This window comes from Phoenix dactylifera, unplaced genomic scaffold, assembly GCF_009389715.1.
Source record: "Phoenix dactylifera cultivar Barhee BC4 unplaced genomic scaffold, palm_55x_up_171113_PBpolish2nd_filt_p 000342F, whole genome shotgun sequence".
Classification (NCBI taxonomy): domain Eukaryota; kingdom Viridiplantae; phylum Streptophyta; class Magnoliopsida; order Arecales; family Arecaceae; genus Phoenix; species Phoenix dactylifera.
The window spans coordinates 318,989-336,460 of record NW_024067802.1 but is presented as its reverse complement, the minus strand read 5'-3'; the positions used below and the strand labels follow the sequence as shown (position 1 = coordinate 336,460).

General features: G+C 38.1%; 1 pseudogene; it reads left to right on the top strand.

Moving 5' to 3' along the window:
• The first annotated feature begins 353 nt into the window (after window positions 1-353).
• Window positions 354-17,472, top strand: part of LOC103718985 — a 28,292-nt pseudogene continuing 11,173 nt past the window's right edge.

The following is a 17,472-nucleotide window of genomic DNA, read 5'->3' as shown; positions in this document are numbered from 1 at the left end:
GAATCCACTCAAATAAAATAATAAACAAGCCAAGCTTCATTCTTAATTTTTTAAAACTCAAATTAATTTTAAATCAAGATTAACTAAATCTAAGCTTGATCAAGTCTGGTTTAGTTGCACCCCTACTTGATTTTGATTTTGATAAAGTGCGTAAGCTTGCAATAGTACTAGCACTAATACATCAAGATCCCATGCACGGCCAACTCTTAGGAAGTCCTGCGGGTACAGGTAATTCCTTCCTCCTCCTCCCCTCGCACACGCAGGAAAAAAAAAAAAAAAAAGTTGAGAGACCGAAATCCGCATTGACTTACAAACCCGACTATTTCAGACGGGTTTGGATCCGTTAGCAGGTCCCGCCCGACCTTCTTTGCATTCCTTCGCCAAAAAGAAACCCTTCTTGGCATTCGTTCTCCCTCAGAGCCCGATGGGTGGTTCTATATACACCCCCCCTATTGCTAAGGACACCCCCCAAAAACCAAAAAAAATATACCCAAACTAACCTTTAGTGTAATTACCATATTGCCCTTGAAATTTTCTCAGTACACCCCCCCCTTCCTCCTCCTCCGTTTCGTTTTGAAAAGAAAAAGAAAAAACACCCCTCAAACCCCCCTTAAACCCCTCGATCCATTTACATCGTTTAGGCGATCTTTGAAGGAGATTTAAGCCCCATTCGAAGCATGGACAAGCAACTAGTGATTTGGAACGAAGAATCGGCCGCAAAGGTACGTGTTCCACCTTGTTTCGAAATTTTTTTTTTTTCACGGTTCGTGCTCCGTTCGGCACTGGATCGCCAAACAAAAGCCTTCTGTTCGGCTGAACAGTGCCGAACAGAAGCCTTCTGTTCGGCAACCCTCAACCGAACAGAAGCCTTCTGTTCGGCTGCACAGTGCCGGACAGAAGGCTTCTGTCCGGCACTGTGCAGCCGAACAGAAGGGCCGAAGACCTGCCGTCTCTTCTTCTCCAATTCCCTGCTTTCCCACTACGCAGTCTCTCTCTCTCTCTCTCCCCATCCGCATCTTTCTTCCTCTGGGTCGCTTTCTGATCAGTGAAGAGAAGCTATAGAAGCGGCAAAATCGGATTTTTTTTTTTCGCCACCCGTTTCTTCTTCTCAGTGCTCCTCTTTGGAGATTGGAGAGTTCTCGGATGGGTCTCTGATTTTTTCGGCGGAGGCGGCCATGGGCAATTGCTTGGTCTCGCCGTCGTCGCGAGTGGAGAACGCTCACATCACTCAGCACGCTTCCTGTGAGTGTTTCTTCTGAGCTTTTGATGGGTTTTGTTGCTTAAAGGTTTCATCTTGCTGCGGTTCCTGTTTGGGTTTCGGATTGGGTTCGGGTTTTTTTTCCTTTTGTTCCTTTCGGGGTTTCTTTAGTTCTGGGTGTTTGGTGGTGGTAGTAAGTTTAAAGCTTTGAGGCGAGGTTTTTTGGGCGGAAGGGAGAAGCCGGCGGGTGTTTTGGAGGGGAAGAGCGGGGTGGGGGGGTTTGGGGGGTGTAGAGAGCAATTTAGGTGAGGGGGTGGGGAGGGTGGGGGGTAATTTAGGAATTTTTAATTTTTTAGGGGTGTCCTTAGCAAATGGGGGGGTGTAGAGAGTATTTAATTTTTTTTTAATTTTTGGGGGGTGTCCTGAGCAATAGGGGGGGTGTATATAGAACCGCCCGAGCCCGATCAGCGTCTTTCCCGATCTCTACTCGTCCCAAACTATTTCGTGCTGCAAGGTTGTGACGATGAAGCTCGATACCAGCGGTTTCGAATCATTTGCCCCTCGAAGCGGGCTGATCGACGACGTCTGCTCTGATCTCTCCGCGCAACAATTTTTCGATCTCCCCAACTGTTCCGATGTGATTTCTTGAACATTTTTTACTTGTTTTAACTTTTTTTTAATAGAACAGTTTTGAGTGGAAGATGCTAAGAATTTGTTCTTTCTTGGTTGCTTTTGGCTTCAGTTTGATGGGTTTCAGAAGAACGCGATTCAGATGGTGAAGCCGGCGAAAGGGACGACTACTCTTGCTTTCATCTTCAAGGAAGGAGTCATCGTCGCAGCCGATTCTCGAGCTAGCATGGGTGGATATATCTGTGAGTATTACTTTTTTGTAGGCTTTCCTCTTCGTTTTTTTTTCTTTTTTCTTTTTTTACTTTTTGGTGCATAATATTCTTAGTTTTATATTGTTGGTGGATGAAACTGAATATTGTGTGTTATCATAGAAAGTTTAATAAAACATTTTAAATGGTTTGGAGTGGCATCCAGAAACTGAAGATGAATGTTTTCTTCAAATTATTGTCAGGAGATGAGGAACTTAAAATTCAGCTGTAATGTCAACAAGAATGGATAATGTTAGTTTATTGTTCAAAATTTCAGGAGAAATTGTGTGTTCAGATGGAAGGATTAATAGGACATGGAGAGCATATGATGAATAGATAATTTTTCTTGGCGTGGAAAAAGGAGTTCTTCATATTGGGTTTTAATATCATCCAAAATAAAATCATTATCTTGCTAATTGGATTATTCTTTTTTTTAAGATACTGCAGAAAGTATAAGCAGATATTTGCCTTCTGCATGCTGTTGCTTATTATTGAATGGATTTCTGTTTGTTGTCCTTGCTTCTCCTGTCTTGATCTTGTAAAATCTGTTAATCTTACTTGATTTCTCGTTTCTTGTTCTATTTGTCTTCAAATGGGGCTGCAATATGGTTGTGGGCCTTGTGACATTAAAATGTGATGGAACTTGGGATAGGGGGCATTAAAGGAGATGATTGTGGGGTCTGTGATGGAGAGTAGGCTAGATCATGGTGCTGATTTGCTTGGTTCAATTAGGAAGAGGCTGGGGCGCAGAGAATAAGCAGCAAGAATATATTGTTTTCTGAAATGTGAGGAGGAAAAACCTTAGTTTGTGTGTGGTTGGAGGTGTGAGGGCTAATATGGTTTCTGAAGAACAGATACTTGCAAGGTAGTGGTCAGTCATTGTTACTGTCAAACTAAAGATGCAAGGTAAAGTTGAGAGATCATCGTAAAGGGCACTTGGCTTGCCAAAAAGTGTTAAAATTTTCCTTTGTTATTTGATAGGAAAGAGCCAAGAATATCTTTAGTACCAATGGGGTGCAAGAGGTGATTTGTTTCAGTGCAAGCAAGATACGTTAATTATAGTTGGTAATGGTAAAGGACACATCGATGGAACTGGAAAAACATTTCTTATGGAGATTATTTTTTGGATAAACATAATGAGAAAAATATGGTGTACATTAATGAAGAAAACTGACTAGATATAATTTGTTAACAATTTCAAATATGGGGATAGTTAGATATAGGTATTAAAATAAATGAAATTTTCTGTTCAGGCGGTCTTGTCATTTTTACAGTAACAGATCATGAGGGAGGAATTATCACCAATATTGGTAGGCATTCCCTACATAGGTATAATAAACTATTCGTTTGTCTATCAAGGCATGATGGAGTAGTAGTCAAAACCAAGCATGGTAGCTTATTTTTTATAATGATGTGGTACTGACTCAGAGTCAAATGTTATAAGTTGAATGGTATTTATAAAGGGGTGCAATCTGCAAAAGACTTTAACAGGTCTTGATAGCATTATATCCAAGTATGGGGTAAGGGGTAATGGTATGCTGAATGACTATCAATAGGAGGAACTTGTATGGCTATCTCACTTGTCATCAACCTCAAAGTCAACTACAACATGTTATTTAACCAGTATGTATATACACCAAGGTTCAAGCATTAATTTGTTTGAAGCCGTGCATTTTCCTTGTTAAGATTCTCGTAGGTTAGTGAAAGTCTCCATGTTTGGTTGATTGGTGGGCTCAAACTTTGTGAAAATTTGTCACATGCCTATCTTCTCTTGCAATATGTAATTGGATGAGCTAGGAAGGAAACTCCAACAACTCCCAAATGTCTAGCACAAATGGACCTCTCAACATGAGAGTGCAACCCCTTTGACCATAGAACTCCTCAAAGAAAGACAGAAATCATCATCCGAGTCATATAGAATATGAAAGCTATTGGCAGCCATCAACGTTCATGACTGACATTTAAAATGTTCGCAATGCTTCCAACTGCGTGAGGTACTCTATAATTTTTAACACTTTTAAGCAACTCTTTGGCACAATAATGTTCTAGAGCTCTTTGCGATATAAATTGTTGCCATCAAATCTAGGAGATATACTACTACATGGAAGGTCTCGAATATGTAAAGCTAAAAATTTGGTGTAATGGTCCCCATGGGCGCATGCAACTTGCTATTGAAAGGTCTTAAATATAATCAAACAGCCATACATGGTGGATTCTAGAATGCTCGCACATTTATATGGATGGTGAAAGTGCTACTAGGACCTTTCAACATAAAAGTAGTCTAAAGGACAAGTGGAGGATGGAATTTAGCTCTCTAACAATGAAGATATATGATGTAGAAATTCACAAAGTTGATAAGGTCCATCTCCTAGTTATCAAGAGCAAAATATAGATAAAAATTTTGTACAGATTGAACTGGAAGCCATGTTTCAACAGTCTGGAATTTGCTACTTAATGAGCTCCTTCTCTGTTCTCTCCCAGTGTAGGATATTCAACATTTCAAAGGAAGTTAGCTTACATAATATGTCCAAGAGAACATCACAGGGAGCTACAAAAGCTGCTGAATGATTGCATAGTTTAGGGGAGGTCAAAAAAGTATGGGGATGTGTGCATTTCAACTCTTGTAGCAGACATGTCTATATGCACATGGAAGGAGCTATTAAATCAAATTGCTACAAAGTACTAATTTCATATCCATGCCTTGACGAGATGCTTGATCAATTGTTGGTTTCTCAAGTCTTTTCCAAGCTAAATTAGAGAATTGGATGCCATCAAACTTGGGTATGGCTTAAAATGAATGCCAAGCTGCACTAAAAGTGCAAGATGATCTTTGTGAGTAGCTTGTTACAAGACATTATGTAGGTCAGGAGTTAAGTGTTCAAGTCCTTTAATTTAATACCAGTTGTGGTAGATTATTTTGATAACATGCTACTCTTTGGCCACAATCATGGGCGAGCTAACGATCACCTCCGCCAATAGTGAATTTGTGAGGGAAATCCATGTCCTGTCTTGCTATATTATCTTATTTGAAGGCATCAAAGTTGCTCAAGAGAAAGTAGAAGCTATCTCCAGTTGGCTATAAAGAAAAGATAATTTGTCAGAAGTTCACGTTATCACTGGTCAGCTAATAAAAAGATATACGTTATGTCATCAATTTTCATGGATCCGCAAACTTCTTTTGTATGTCTATAAAGCAGAATAGCTACCTCTTATCTCCACATTCTGATTGCTTTGAGGGTAGGAGCAGTAATATAGAGTTTGAAGTTTATTAAGAGTGATCAAATCACTTGGTATTCCATCATGCAACTTTGAGCGGGTCTTTGAGGACAATTTTGATCCTTTTAATACCAAAATTTAATGCTGTCTATTGAAAAACAAAACTCTCTGTAATCATCTAATGTGTGGAGACTTTGACAACACTATCTCATAGATTAGTTTGTTTATTTCCTTGATCCAGAACCATTGAAACATTTAATGACACAGTAATTAGAGCCACGTTAATGAGTTATTTCCTTAAGCTTTTCGCTAGCACTATTATTGCCACAAAGTGGGAATCATCAAGCAAGTGGCAGCAGATGCTTCTGTAAAAAGGCCATTATTTGGCACAAGACTACTTGGGGATGGCCGGCGATAATGGTGATATCTATACTATATAGAGGCATCAATGATTTCTATCCATAATCATTCTAGACCCTTGAATCTAATAAAACAAAGTTTGTACATCTAAAAGATTGTCTCTTCTTAACAATAAACAAAAATAGTTCAATTTTCAAAAGGATTCCCTGATGTAGACTGCCAAATTGTAGCTTATCTTTTACGATAAGACCTTGGTTTTTGTCAACTTAATCTTGGTTGAAGCCCCACTATATAGTCTTCAAATTTAACAAATCTTTGTTGAAAAGTGTTTTTGACCTTTAGATTGAATTAGAAGTATCACGACCATCCAAGGCTATCCCATTTCTCCTCTCACAAGTTGTCTAACCTCCTTTTAGAGTTGCAATCCACTCAACAAGTGCTTTTCCATAGAAATCTCTCTCTCAATCATGGGGCTGTTTATGCTAGGTGATAAAGAAACCTAAAGTTTAGAGTCAGAAGTATCATTTCCATTTAAAGTGAATCCAATTTTACCACCACAAGCTGTGAAATTTCCTTTCTGAACTCTGATGCTTTACCTCTTAATATCCAATTTCCCTTCCTCCCTCCCTCTTTTAATCATGGTTTTGTCTTGTTTTTGCCTCCCATGATAAACCAAGCTAAGACAATGAAAACAGGGACTTGAAAGGATCTTGGAAACACGTAGGTTTTTATGGCTCTTAAATATCAACTGAGCATGGTATTGGTGGATAAGATGTATAATGATTATTACCAAAAAAAAATGTATGATAGAATACTGCAAAGTCTATCTAAAAGAGAATCTTTAGATAGGCATGATATGATTTGGCCTATTTGTTTGCTAATTGTATTAGAGGCCGACCGTCATGCAGCCGATCATCAGGTTTTCTTTTGCCCCCCTCATGCATAGGAAAGCCTTCGTGGCTAGAGATACGATTTGGCCCTTGGCTTATGGAGTTCAATATTTTTCATGGAGTTTTTTTTAGATAGTAGAACAAAGAACAAGAATGATTCTTTTTTTCTCTTTCCCTCCATCTTTTTGACATAAATGCTTGATTGGTGGGATGAATTGGTGTGCAAATTTTATCATTATTACAAGTCCAAGATCATTATTATTCAACATGATTGATATAATTATATATCAAACTTTCATTTTCAAAAGTACAAAATCAACATAAACATCTCAAGTAATATAATATAATTTTGATGAATTTCATAATTTAGTGATTGATTAATTATAGTTTTTGATTTAGTTTCTCTCTTTTATATGTGCATTTGCAAGTGCACTTTTACTAGTATCTAGAAAACTAGGATATCAAGATTTTGTTCAATCTATTGTCTCATTATCTTATTATTGAGAACAAGGCAGAAAAAATGTCTTTCGATGTTTGTTAGCAAAATAAATGATTCAAAAAAATGTATTTTTGATTTAGATGATGAATAATGATTCCTAAGAAGTGGTTTTGTCAGATTTGTTAGGTCATAAAAAGAGGCCCTTTGCTGACCTGTAAACAAGTAACAGGCAATAGCATGGCTGAGTTCAGCATAAAATGACATTATACTATATTATTCAAATAATTGTAGAGTTTTATATGAGATCTAGCATTGATTCTTGATTTAGATGGCTCCTGCAGTCAAGGTAAGTGTGGTCTTAGATCCATATGCTCATTAAATATCTTGAATTATATAAATAGACAACAAGGATTAGAAAAATGGAACATAATGCTCATGAAAGAGAGCTAAAATATAGAAGACTAAGTGAGTAGAAGAGTAAGAACTAGAGTGGAAGAAAGGGCAGCAATAGAGCAGCTGAACCTAGTCTTATTCTCTTTTTTCCCTTTTGTTTCCTTCCATGTCAGATATAGCTTGAGCGGGCGTCCCTTTAAAGGTGGTCCAACCTCCCTTCTTTTTATGAGCCTGCTTGGCAAATAATGGTACCTGATTGGAATCCTCAATATTCAAAATCAAAACTATATTGTATCTCATCTCTGCTGAAGCTCATTACTTAATATCTCCAGTTATTGAGTTGAAAAAGGACTCTTTGCATGCAAGAAAAAGGGGCTTTATTGGATGTCCAAATCCATGATATTACCAGGTCAAAACTTCCCATCTGTCTCTCATTGCAAAATAAAGAGTGAGATGGAGAGAATATGGGGCTGGCCTAACACTAAATTAGGCTATTTATTACCCCTTTTTTCTTGTAAAGATTAGACCATTACTGGCTCAAATTTTTTATATAATCTGAGCTGTTCCTTGAGTTTTATGCTATAACTGGCTTTTGGGATGCGCAGATCAACTGGATAAGGTCCTAATACTATTTCTAGCCTTTATAGTCCATTGTGTAGGGATGTTTCTTGCTTAGGGACTTCACTCAGATGCTTCATCTGCTGATTCATATGCCCATGAAATAACAACTTTTGCGCCACTGAGGTGGTAGCCTAGTGGGAGTGTGGCCTTACTTCCAACTAAGTGGTTCCGAGTTCGAAACGCACGGGCGTCGATTAAATTGTGGAGACTGGATGCTTTTGCTCGGACACGGGGTCTGGAAGGGCATATCGCTCTGCTAGTAGCCTCGGTGGTGCCAGATGTGACGTACTCACACATGGTATTCGTGCCGGAGCCCAGAAGGGTAATCGAGCCGAGTCCACGGGTGGGGAGGGTATGAGTAAAAACCGGCCGAGGTGCCCAATACACGGTCATTCTGCCCGCATCGAACATTCTCCTGGCGGGATGGGGGCCCAGTGGGTTGCTACGCGGGGGTGGGCTTGTCCCTTCCTTCCCCTTCCCCTTTCCCCTTTCCCTTTTCCCTAAGCAAAAAAATACAAAAATAAAAAAAAAAAATAACAACTTTTGCTTTGTATTAAATGTTCTCTAACTGATAACTTGACTTCATCAATGTTGATAGGGGCCTAAAATGCCATCTCCACTATATATGATATAGTGCAAGAGGGAAGTCTCTTTTCATGGTTGTAGTCGTTTTGGTTGGCATATCATCACAGTGCCCTTATGCTGAAATAAGCAGCATTATTGTAGTTGTTGTGCTACACATTTGCTAAATAATTGGAGGCACTCGAGAAGAATGTAGCACACTTTGATTGGAAGGACATGATATGGTACCTTATCTAATGACCTATCAATGGTTGTTAAACATATCTTATGTACCTTGTAGGTCCATGTTGTTTTTGCCCACGCCACTTTGCAGGGTTTCGTTGCCAAACTCAGGTGCCATTGGCTTGTAAATTTGAGCTTGTTGATGGCATAGAGATGTCAGTCTAATTGTTGGACTTGATAACCATGGCACATGGTTAGCTGACTCAAAGTTGGAAGTTGCCTCTATGCCTCCAATCTTCTGTACTAGCCCCTCAATATGATAAAAGGAGGTTCAAAAACAATACCTCATTATCTTCTTTGTTATTAGTATTCTTGTTATCATCACTCTCTTTAGTCTCCAAGATAACTACTTTTGTCCTCTGTTTGAGGCTATGATTTATTGGTGTCTATTGGCTGAGAAGTAGCCAATTCCTTTTCATTTGTTTTATTGGAATTTAGCCTTATTCTTGGACTTTGCTTCCATCTTGCTTCGTCCGCTATATATGCAGACAAGCTTACGGTTGGTGTCTACTGAGACTGTTTTTTGGTCAGCAAGGCTGTTGATGACCTTGATCTGCTCTCATCAAGCATATGACAGTCCATTCGAGAAAAATCTATTCGAAGAGGTCTTTATGACAGGCTTTTTTTTCTCAATATTGATAATTTAGTAGGCAATCTGCATTGCAGCTACAATGGTGTGTAATCTATGAGCTAATAAAACTGAACGAGATCGAAGGAACCAGTCCTTTGCTATATATCAATATCATGACATCTTCATTCGACATAGAGTCTGAAAAATACAACTAGTCTGTCCATACAGCTTACAATCAAGCTCCCTTGCAGAAGTTGCATAAATTGCAGCTCTGCTTATTGGTTTGGTTGATACAACTGTGAGTTTATCATTGTCTTTATTCTTTTCTTGATATCTATGGTGGCGTAGTAAGTTTGTGTATATTTTGTTCGCAACTTGTCACCGTTTCTTTGCATTTGTCCTCTGCAAACATGCAAGCTTCTTATCCGAAAGCTTACACCTACATGAATTAGTCTTCAAGCTTATTTTAAATCCAGGATGACCTTTGGTTCATATTTCCATGGAAGTCAACTGCTTTAGTTTAATGCTTGATTCATATCATTAATCTGTAGTTTTTAATCATGCAAAACATGGGTTGTCGATGGGGCATTAGGTTGTGGATCTGAGTAGGACATGTGGCAAAGGAAGACAACCCAATCTCCATGGGTCTTTCAACCCCAAGGCTTTCACCTTTTAGAGCCGTTGTTGCAAGTTCTGCATGTTAAAATGGTCTCGAGTGTTCATAATGGATGATAGCTTGATTGCTATGGACGTTTTCACTGACATCATTTCCTCTTGTAAGTGGACAATGTCTTGCTTGCTGCCCTTACAATCATGAAGGAACTTTTCAAGTTGATTATTGAGTTTAGCATCAATGACCAGTGTGGAACTTGGAGGGAAGAAATTAAAGGAAAGGAAAAAGATGAGTTGATAATAAAGCTATAACTTTTGCTTTTATATTATTAGGAAACTTCTATCTAGCTTGCTGCTGCTTCAGAATTGCATTCGAAGCTTATTCCAGAACTTCTTGAGAGGACGATTTCTTTCACAAGAAGTACTAGCTGATGTAGGACTACTTGGGGATGCCATGCTATAACATCGACGGACCTAATAATAGAAATTCAGGATTTTCTATCAATCTATTATCTTGCTTTCTTGTTGCATTCCAAAAGGCAACAATTTTGGTGGTTCGGAGAAAAATGAATGATTTTCAGTTTAGTGAATAGGTCCTATGCTGAGTTGTAACAAATCAGGTTACTAGGACTGATTTCAACAGAAGATGACACATAACTGACATTCTAGAGAGCTGTAGTATGAGACAAAGGTTGATTCTCAGTTTAGATGTTGGGTAAAACCAAGGTTGGTCTCATCAGTCTTAAGATCAAGTAACTAATCAAAGTATCATATATCGAAATTAGTGTCAATAAAAAGGGCATCCTAATGCATGAGACTCCTGCCACTACAGGGTCTAAAGAGGGTTAGGTGCACACAACCTTACTCCTGAAGGGTTCTAGCATGCTATAATGGGCAGCGGAAGCTAGGAATTTTAAAAATTTCTTGATAAAGTTCCTTAACATAAAACCCTTATAAGCCAAGATCACCTTAATGGAAGCAATCAAATAATATAATATAAATGCAGAAATAGAAGAATACCTCTAACGCTAATCCAATGTGCAGAATTTTCACTAGGTGCCCAAGTGTTCACCCTCCAACGTTAATCCACACGAAAACTTGATTTAAGTCTTAAGCTCCAAAGACTTTGATCCTTAATGCAGAATTCTTCTAAAGAACTCTAATGGCTTGCTTTTTATTTTTCTTTCTATTTTTCTTTAACCTTCTAAAATCACTTCTAATCCTTTTGTCCTAAAAGAAGACCACCTTGTCTTGGCTTAGGACACACTAGAAGCAATGCTAGAAAGAAAGAAACTAATGTAAGAAAGAAAGAAGAGAGGAGTGGGGTGGAGTTGGAATGATGAAACCTATGGAGTGCTAGCCTATTTATAATAGGTGTAGGGATGCATCTCCAAGGGATGCATCCCATCCACACATCTTCTCATGAAAGGGCATCATCTAAAGGGCCATATCAAATAAGAGGAGGTGCAGATCAAGTGAGGAGGTGTATCAAATGATATGTCCTTTCATGTGGTGCCATATTTTGACCAAGTCAACATCACATGCTAATCACATGTCCATCACGCCTCACCTCTTGATCTTTCATGATGATGATCCAAGGGCTCCAATGCAAGGCGCCATTCACTTGACCCATTATGTCTTCATCCAATGGTGGGATTAAGATCCAATGGTCAATTATGTAGCCATCCTCTAACCCAATCCAATTGGGTTAAACCAACTCTCCATTATGTCTTCATCCAACGGTAGATCAAGATCTAACGGTCTAGATTGAATGATTTATTAAATCTAATCCAATTAGACTCAAACCAAGCCAATTAGGTGCCAACTCTTGGCTAACCCATATTAGAATATGATCTAATCAAATTAGATCAATTAAGAATCAGATTCGAATCCAATTCGAATCAAGAGCTAAGGGTTTGCAACACCTGCTAGGATGTCTATCTTGCAAACATGATCTAATCCAATTAGACCCTTAATAAGTTTTCTTGTGTGTGACCCATTGGGTTCCATACTTAGCCAGCAATAGGTGTGAGTGCGAGTTGACCCAACTTGATTAGAACTCTTCTAATCGATTTAAGTCCAAACTGCGCGAACCCGAACTTAACAATTAGAATCCTTTCTAATTGGTGATCGAATTAAACTCTTTAATTCGATCAAACCTATAAGACAAGATTGACGTCTAGCAACGTGTCATGTCTACCCGAAAAATATGGAATTTGTGGAAATACCAAAAATACCCTTCAGTGGCAAGTTACCATGCAATTCAATCCTTTAATCAAACTGCATCCCAAATATGTATATGAGTATGAATATATGTCAAACTCAATTTCATATTCATATTTTCTCAATCTTTTAATGATAATTCAAATAATGAAACATTAGAAACTCTTTCTAATTTTCATTCTGCTTTGATCAAAGGCTTTCCTGAATTATCATATGATTAGAATAAATAGGATGCTATCTTCTCTTACTAGAAGTGATTAATTCCTTGTTGACCTACTCATAATCTTCGTACACAATTCACCATATCCAGAAGACCTCGTACATAACTTATTGTCATGAATGAGTGAAACCAAAATATGGTTCATGTGCACAAGATACATGGTGATCTCAGGTCAAGGATCAGTTGCACAACTCCCACTAAGAGAATCATCTTTTGACATGTAAGTAAGACTTCATAAGATTTCTCTTTGTAGGTCAATTCAGTGAACTCATTCTCTAATGAGCACCCACATCTTTGTATTAGTGTCTCCACACAATGATTGTGAGATCAATCATCCTCTGCATCGAGCATACATAAGATGCCAGTCTTTCCGGTAACATTGATCCCCGACTCAATGTACCAATGACTGGGAATATTTAAGATTAGGATTTTAGGATTTTAGTCTCACTAGTATGATCTCATCATAGTCAAAACCATTGCCCTTAATCTAAGGGTTATCACAAATATAATCAACAGCATATGATGAAACACAATGCCTTTATTCATATTTAAATGTCATGTACATGATTTGGAAAATCAAAAGAAAACCTTCACAATACATATTGCGATTGGCTTGTAGGGCATCTACTCTTTCAATCTCCCACTTGCACTAAAGCCAATCGCTCTATATTTCATCCCCATACAATCGAGGTGGCGATCGAACTGCTGTTGTGGTAGAGCTTTAGTGAACGGGTCTGCTAAGTTGTTCTTTGTGTCTACTCGTTCAATGACTATGTCTTGTCTCTCGACGATCTCTCGAACGAGGTGGAAGCGTCTTAGAATGTGCTTGGATTTGTGATGAGATCTTGGTTCCTTTGCTTGAGCAACAGCTCCAGTGTTGTCACAATAAACTGAAACTGGTCCAGCAATCTCAGGAACTACTCCCAACTCAGAGATGAACTTCTTCATCCAGACAGCTTCCTTAGCGGCTTCACTTACAGCGATGTATTCTGCCTCAGTAGTTGAGTCAGCTACAGTTTGCTGCTTGGAACTCTTCCAGCTCACTGCACCACCATTTAGGGTAAAGACATACCCTGAAGTGGACTTGCTATCATCTGGATCTGATTGAAAACTAGAATCAGAAAATCCTTCTAGTTTCAACTCAGATCCTCCATAAACTAGAAAAATATCTTTAGTCCTTCTTAAGTACTTAAGAATATTTTTCACAGCTATCCAATGATTTCTCCTGGATCAGCCTGGAATCTGCTTGTTATGCCTAAGGCATAAGCAACATCAGGCCTAGTACATAGCATAGCATACATAATTGATCCTACTGCCGAAGCATAGGGAATAGAATTCATTCTATTCCTCTCTTCAGATGTCTTAGGAGACATCTTCTTAGAGAGACGTATGCCATGACTCATAGGTAAGTAACCTCTTTTACTTCCTTCCATGCTGAATCTTTTCAGCACACGATCTATGTACTTAGACTGGGACAAGCCTAGCATCCTTTTAGATCTATCCCTATAGATCTTTATACCAAGTATATAGGATGCTTCTCCCAAGTCTTTCATGGAAAAGCTTTTTGATAGCCAAGTCTTGACCGATTGTAACATTGGAATATCATTTCCAATGATTAGTATGTCATCTACATACAATATTAAGAAGACAACGGCACTCCCACTAGTCTTCTTGTACACACATGGTTCATCCACATTTTTGATAAAACCAAACTCTTTGACTGTTGTATCAAAACGGATGTTCCAACTCCTCGATGCTTGCTTTAATCCATAAATGGATCTCTTAAGCTTGCATACTTGATTTGCTCTCCCACTTGAGACAAATCCTTCTGGCTGTGTCATGTAAACCTCTTCCTCAAGATAACCATTAAGGAAGGCGGTTTTGACATCCATCTGCCAAATTTCATAATCATAGTATGCAGCTATTGCAAGCAAAATCCGAATAGATTTAAGCATGGCAACTGGTGAAAAAGTTTCATCATAGTCAATTCCTTGCTTTTGCCTGAAACCTTTTGCCACCAATCTAGCCTTGTAGGTTTCTACTTGGCCATCTGCTCCAATCTTCTTCTTATAGACCCATTTGCAACCTATAGGGTTTACACCTTCTGGTGCATCAACCAAAGTCCATACTTGGTTGGTATACATAGAGTCTATTTCGGATTTCATAGCTTCTAACCATTTGTTAGAGTCATTACTCATGATAGCTTCCGAATAGGTCAGAGGATCATCATTTTCGACGATGTGGGCTTCATCATTCTCAATGATAAACCCATACCTCTTAGGTGCATTTCGCACTCTATCTGACCTTTGGAGAGGAGATGTGTGTTGTGGTTGTACTTCATCAATGGGTACATCTGGTTGAAGAATTCTTGTGTTTCATTTGTAGGTCTTGAACTTCATTAAGTTCAATTCTTCTTTCCTTGCCTTTTCTAAGATAAACTCTTTCTAAGAAAGTGGCATGCTACTACAAATACCTTTTGTTCAGTAGGATGATAGAAGAGTATCCAATACTTCTTTGGAATAACCTAAAATACATTTATCTGATCTAGCACTTAGCTTATGTCCAAAATTTCTTTTGACATAGCTTACAGCCCCATATTTAAATATTTAAGATTGGGCTTCTTTTCCTCTCCATATCTCATATGGAGTACTAGATACAGATTTTGAAGGTATCCTTTAATATGTAGCAGTTTCTAAGGCAAACCCCAGAAGGAAATAGGAAGATCTGTAAAGCACATCATGGACCTTACCATATCTAATAGAGTACGATTCCTCCGTTCAGCTACACCATTTATTGTGGCGTATACGGAGGTGTCCATTCAGAGAGAATGCCCTTTTCTTTAAGATGATTTAAAAATTCACTAGAAAGGTATTCACCTCCTCGATCAGATCGAAGGATTTTAATACACTTTCCGGTTTGTTTTTCAACCATACTTTGATACTCTTTAAACTTATCAAAGGCTTCGATTTATGTTTCATAAGATACACAATCCGAACCTTGATAAATCATCAGTGAATGTGATGAAGTAAAGTATCCACCTCTAGCTGGAGTTGTCATAGGACCACATACATCTGTATGCATAAGTCCTAATAACTCACTTGCCCTTTCTCCATGTCCATGAATGGAGACTTGGTCATTTTTCCCATAAGACAAGATTCACAAGTTCCTAATGATTCATAATCATAAGGATCAAAGAACTCTTCTTTGTATAACTTGTTGATTCTTGATTCACTTATGTGACCAAGTCGGCAATGCCAAAGAAGGGTGTTATTTACTTCTCTCTCTTTCTTTTATTGCTTTTATTAATATGAAAGACATTGTCATTAAGTAATAAAACTAGAAGACCATTTTCCATAATGCCATTGCAAAGATTTATTAGAAAAATAAATAGAGCAACCATTGCCCTTTATATTAATTTCAACCTTTCTTTAACAACAAAGGAATGGAAATTACATTTCTAATAATTTTGGGCATATAATAACAATCTTCTAATTTAGGAGCTTTCCCGAAGGCAATTCCAAGGTAGGTTCCAACAGCTTCAGCCTGGATGGACTCTCCTCCAGCGCCATACAGCTCGAAGTCACCTTTCTTCAAAATTTAATTTTCTGTAGTCCATGCAAAGATTTGCAAATATGAAACCACAGCCGGTATCCAATACCCATGAATTTGAATTTGAAGAACTTAATGACAAGTTGGCATGTAACATAAACATACCTTTGATGCAACTCTTGCATCGGTCTTCATACTTGCAAGAAAACTCTTGCAATTCTTTCCAGTGGCCCTTTGCCGCAATGAAAACAGGTACTTTGGAGTTTTTCTTTCCTTTCTTCTTTTGATGCTACTTAGGGTTCAATTTTCTTAAACCCTTATTTTGATTTTCCTTGAGCCTATCAAAAGAAGGATGGACCTTTTCCTTTTAATATGTTTCAGCTTTTGAGCATATTTAACAGCTCAGGCAGGAGTGTTCAGCTTGTTCATGTGAAATTCACAACAAACTGAGAGAATGAATCAGGCAGTGATTGCAGGATCAAATCCTGACTGAGCTCACTATCCATAGCAAAACCTAATTGACTTAATCTGGTGATCAAGTCTATAACCATAAGACATGGTTTTGCACTGGAGTTCCTTCATTCATTCTAGCACGGAACAACTGCTTAGATATCTCATACCTAGCAGTTCTACTTGTTCTCCATACAACTCTTTTAAATTGAGAAGTATGGATTGAGTGTCCATGTTCTTCATGTTGCCTCTGTAATTCATTGCTCATAGAGGCAAGTATGATACATTTGACAGTAAACTGTCATTTTCCACATCTTATGTGTGGCAACCTCCTCTTCTGTAGCATCATCCCCTAGATCTCCAAGATCAGGGGTTTCAAGTATAGGAAATTTTCTCCTGAGTGAGTACTATCTTTAAATTCCTCAACCAGTCCACATAGTTTGGTCCGGTCAACTTGTTGGCATCTAAGATGCCTCTTAGTGAAAGTGAAGAGCCATTTTAATAATTCTACATATGCAAGAACAAAACTATATAAGCAACCAATCATGATGACATTTGCAACTAGATAAGGACTTTAATCTAATTGTCTCCACTATTTTATCGAATATCATAGCCCTCTCCTATGATAAACGAAAATATAATTTTTCTTAGTAGGGTTGAGATCCTAATTCATCATAAAAAGCCTTGTGTTACACAACAAACTCTTATGAGTTCAAAGGTAGGAAACTCTTTCCAATTGCATCTCATGCAATTCTCAACTTTATCTGTCCTCTTAAAATACTTATTGCCTTGTGTTGCACAACAAACAATAATTTTAGTTAAGTCAAACCCTTCATTTCCATATAGTCATATTCAAATAATATTGCCCTTGTGGTTGCACAACAAAGCAACATATATAAAATATGCCATAAGCATCTCTTATGCACCAAGACAGTATAACATCAGTCCCATTGCAAGTTTGGTTGCACAACAAACTAGCATGGATCTTGACATAATAATGTCGAGGCATGAAGGAAGGATATCATAGTGTTTATCAACATTAAGCTTA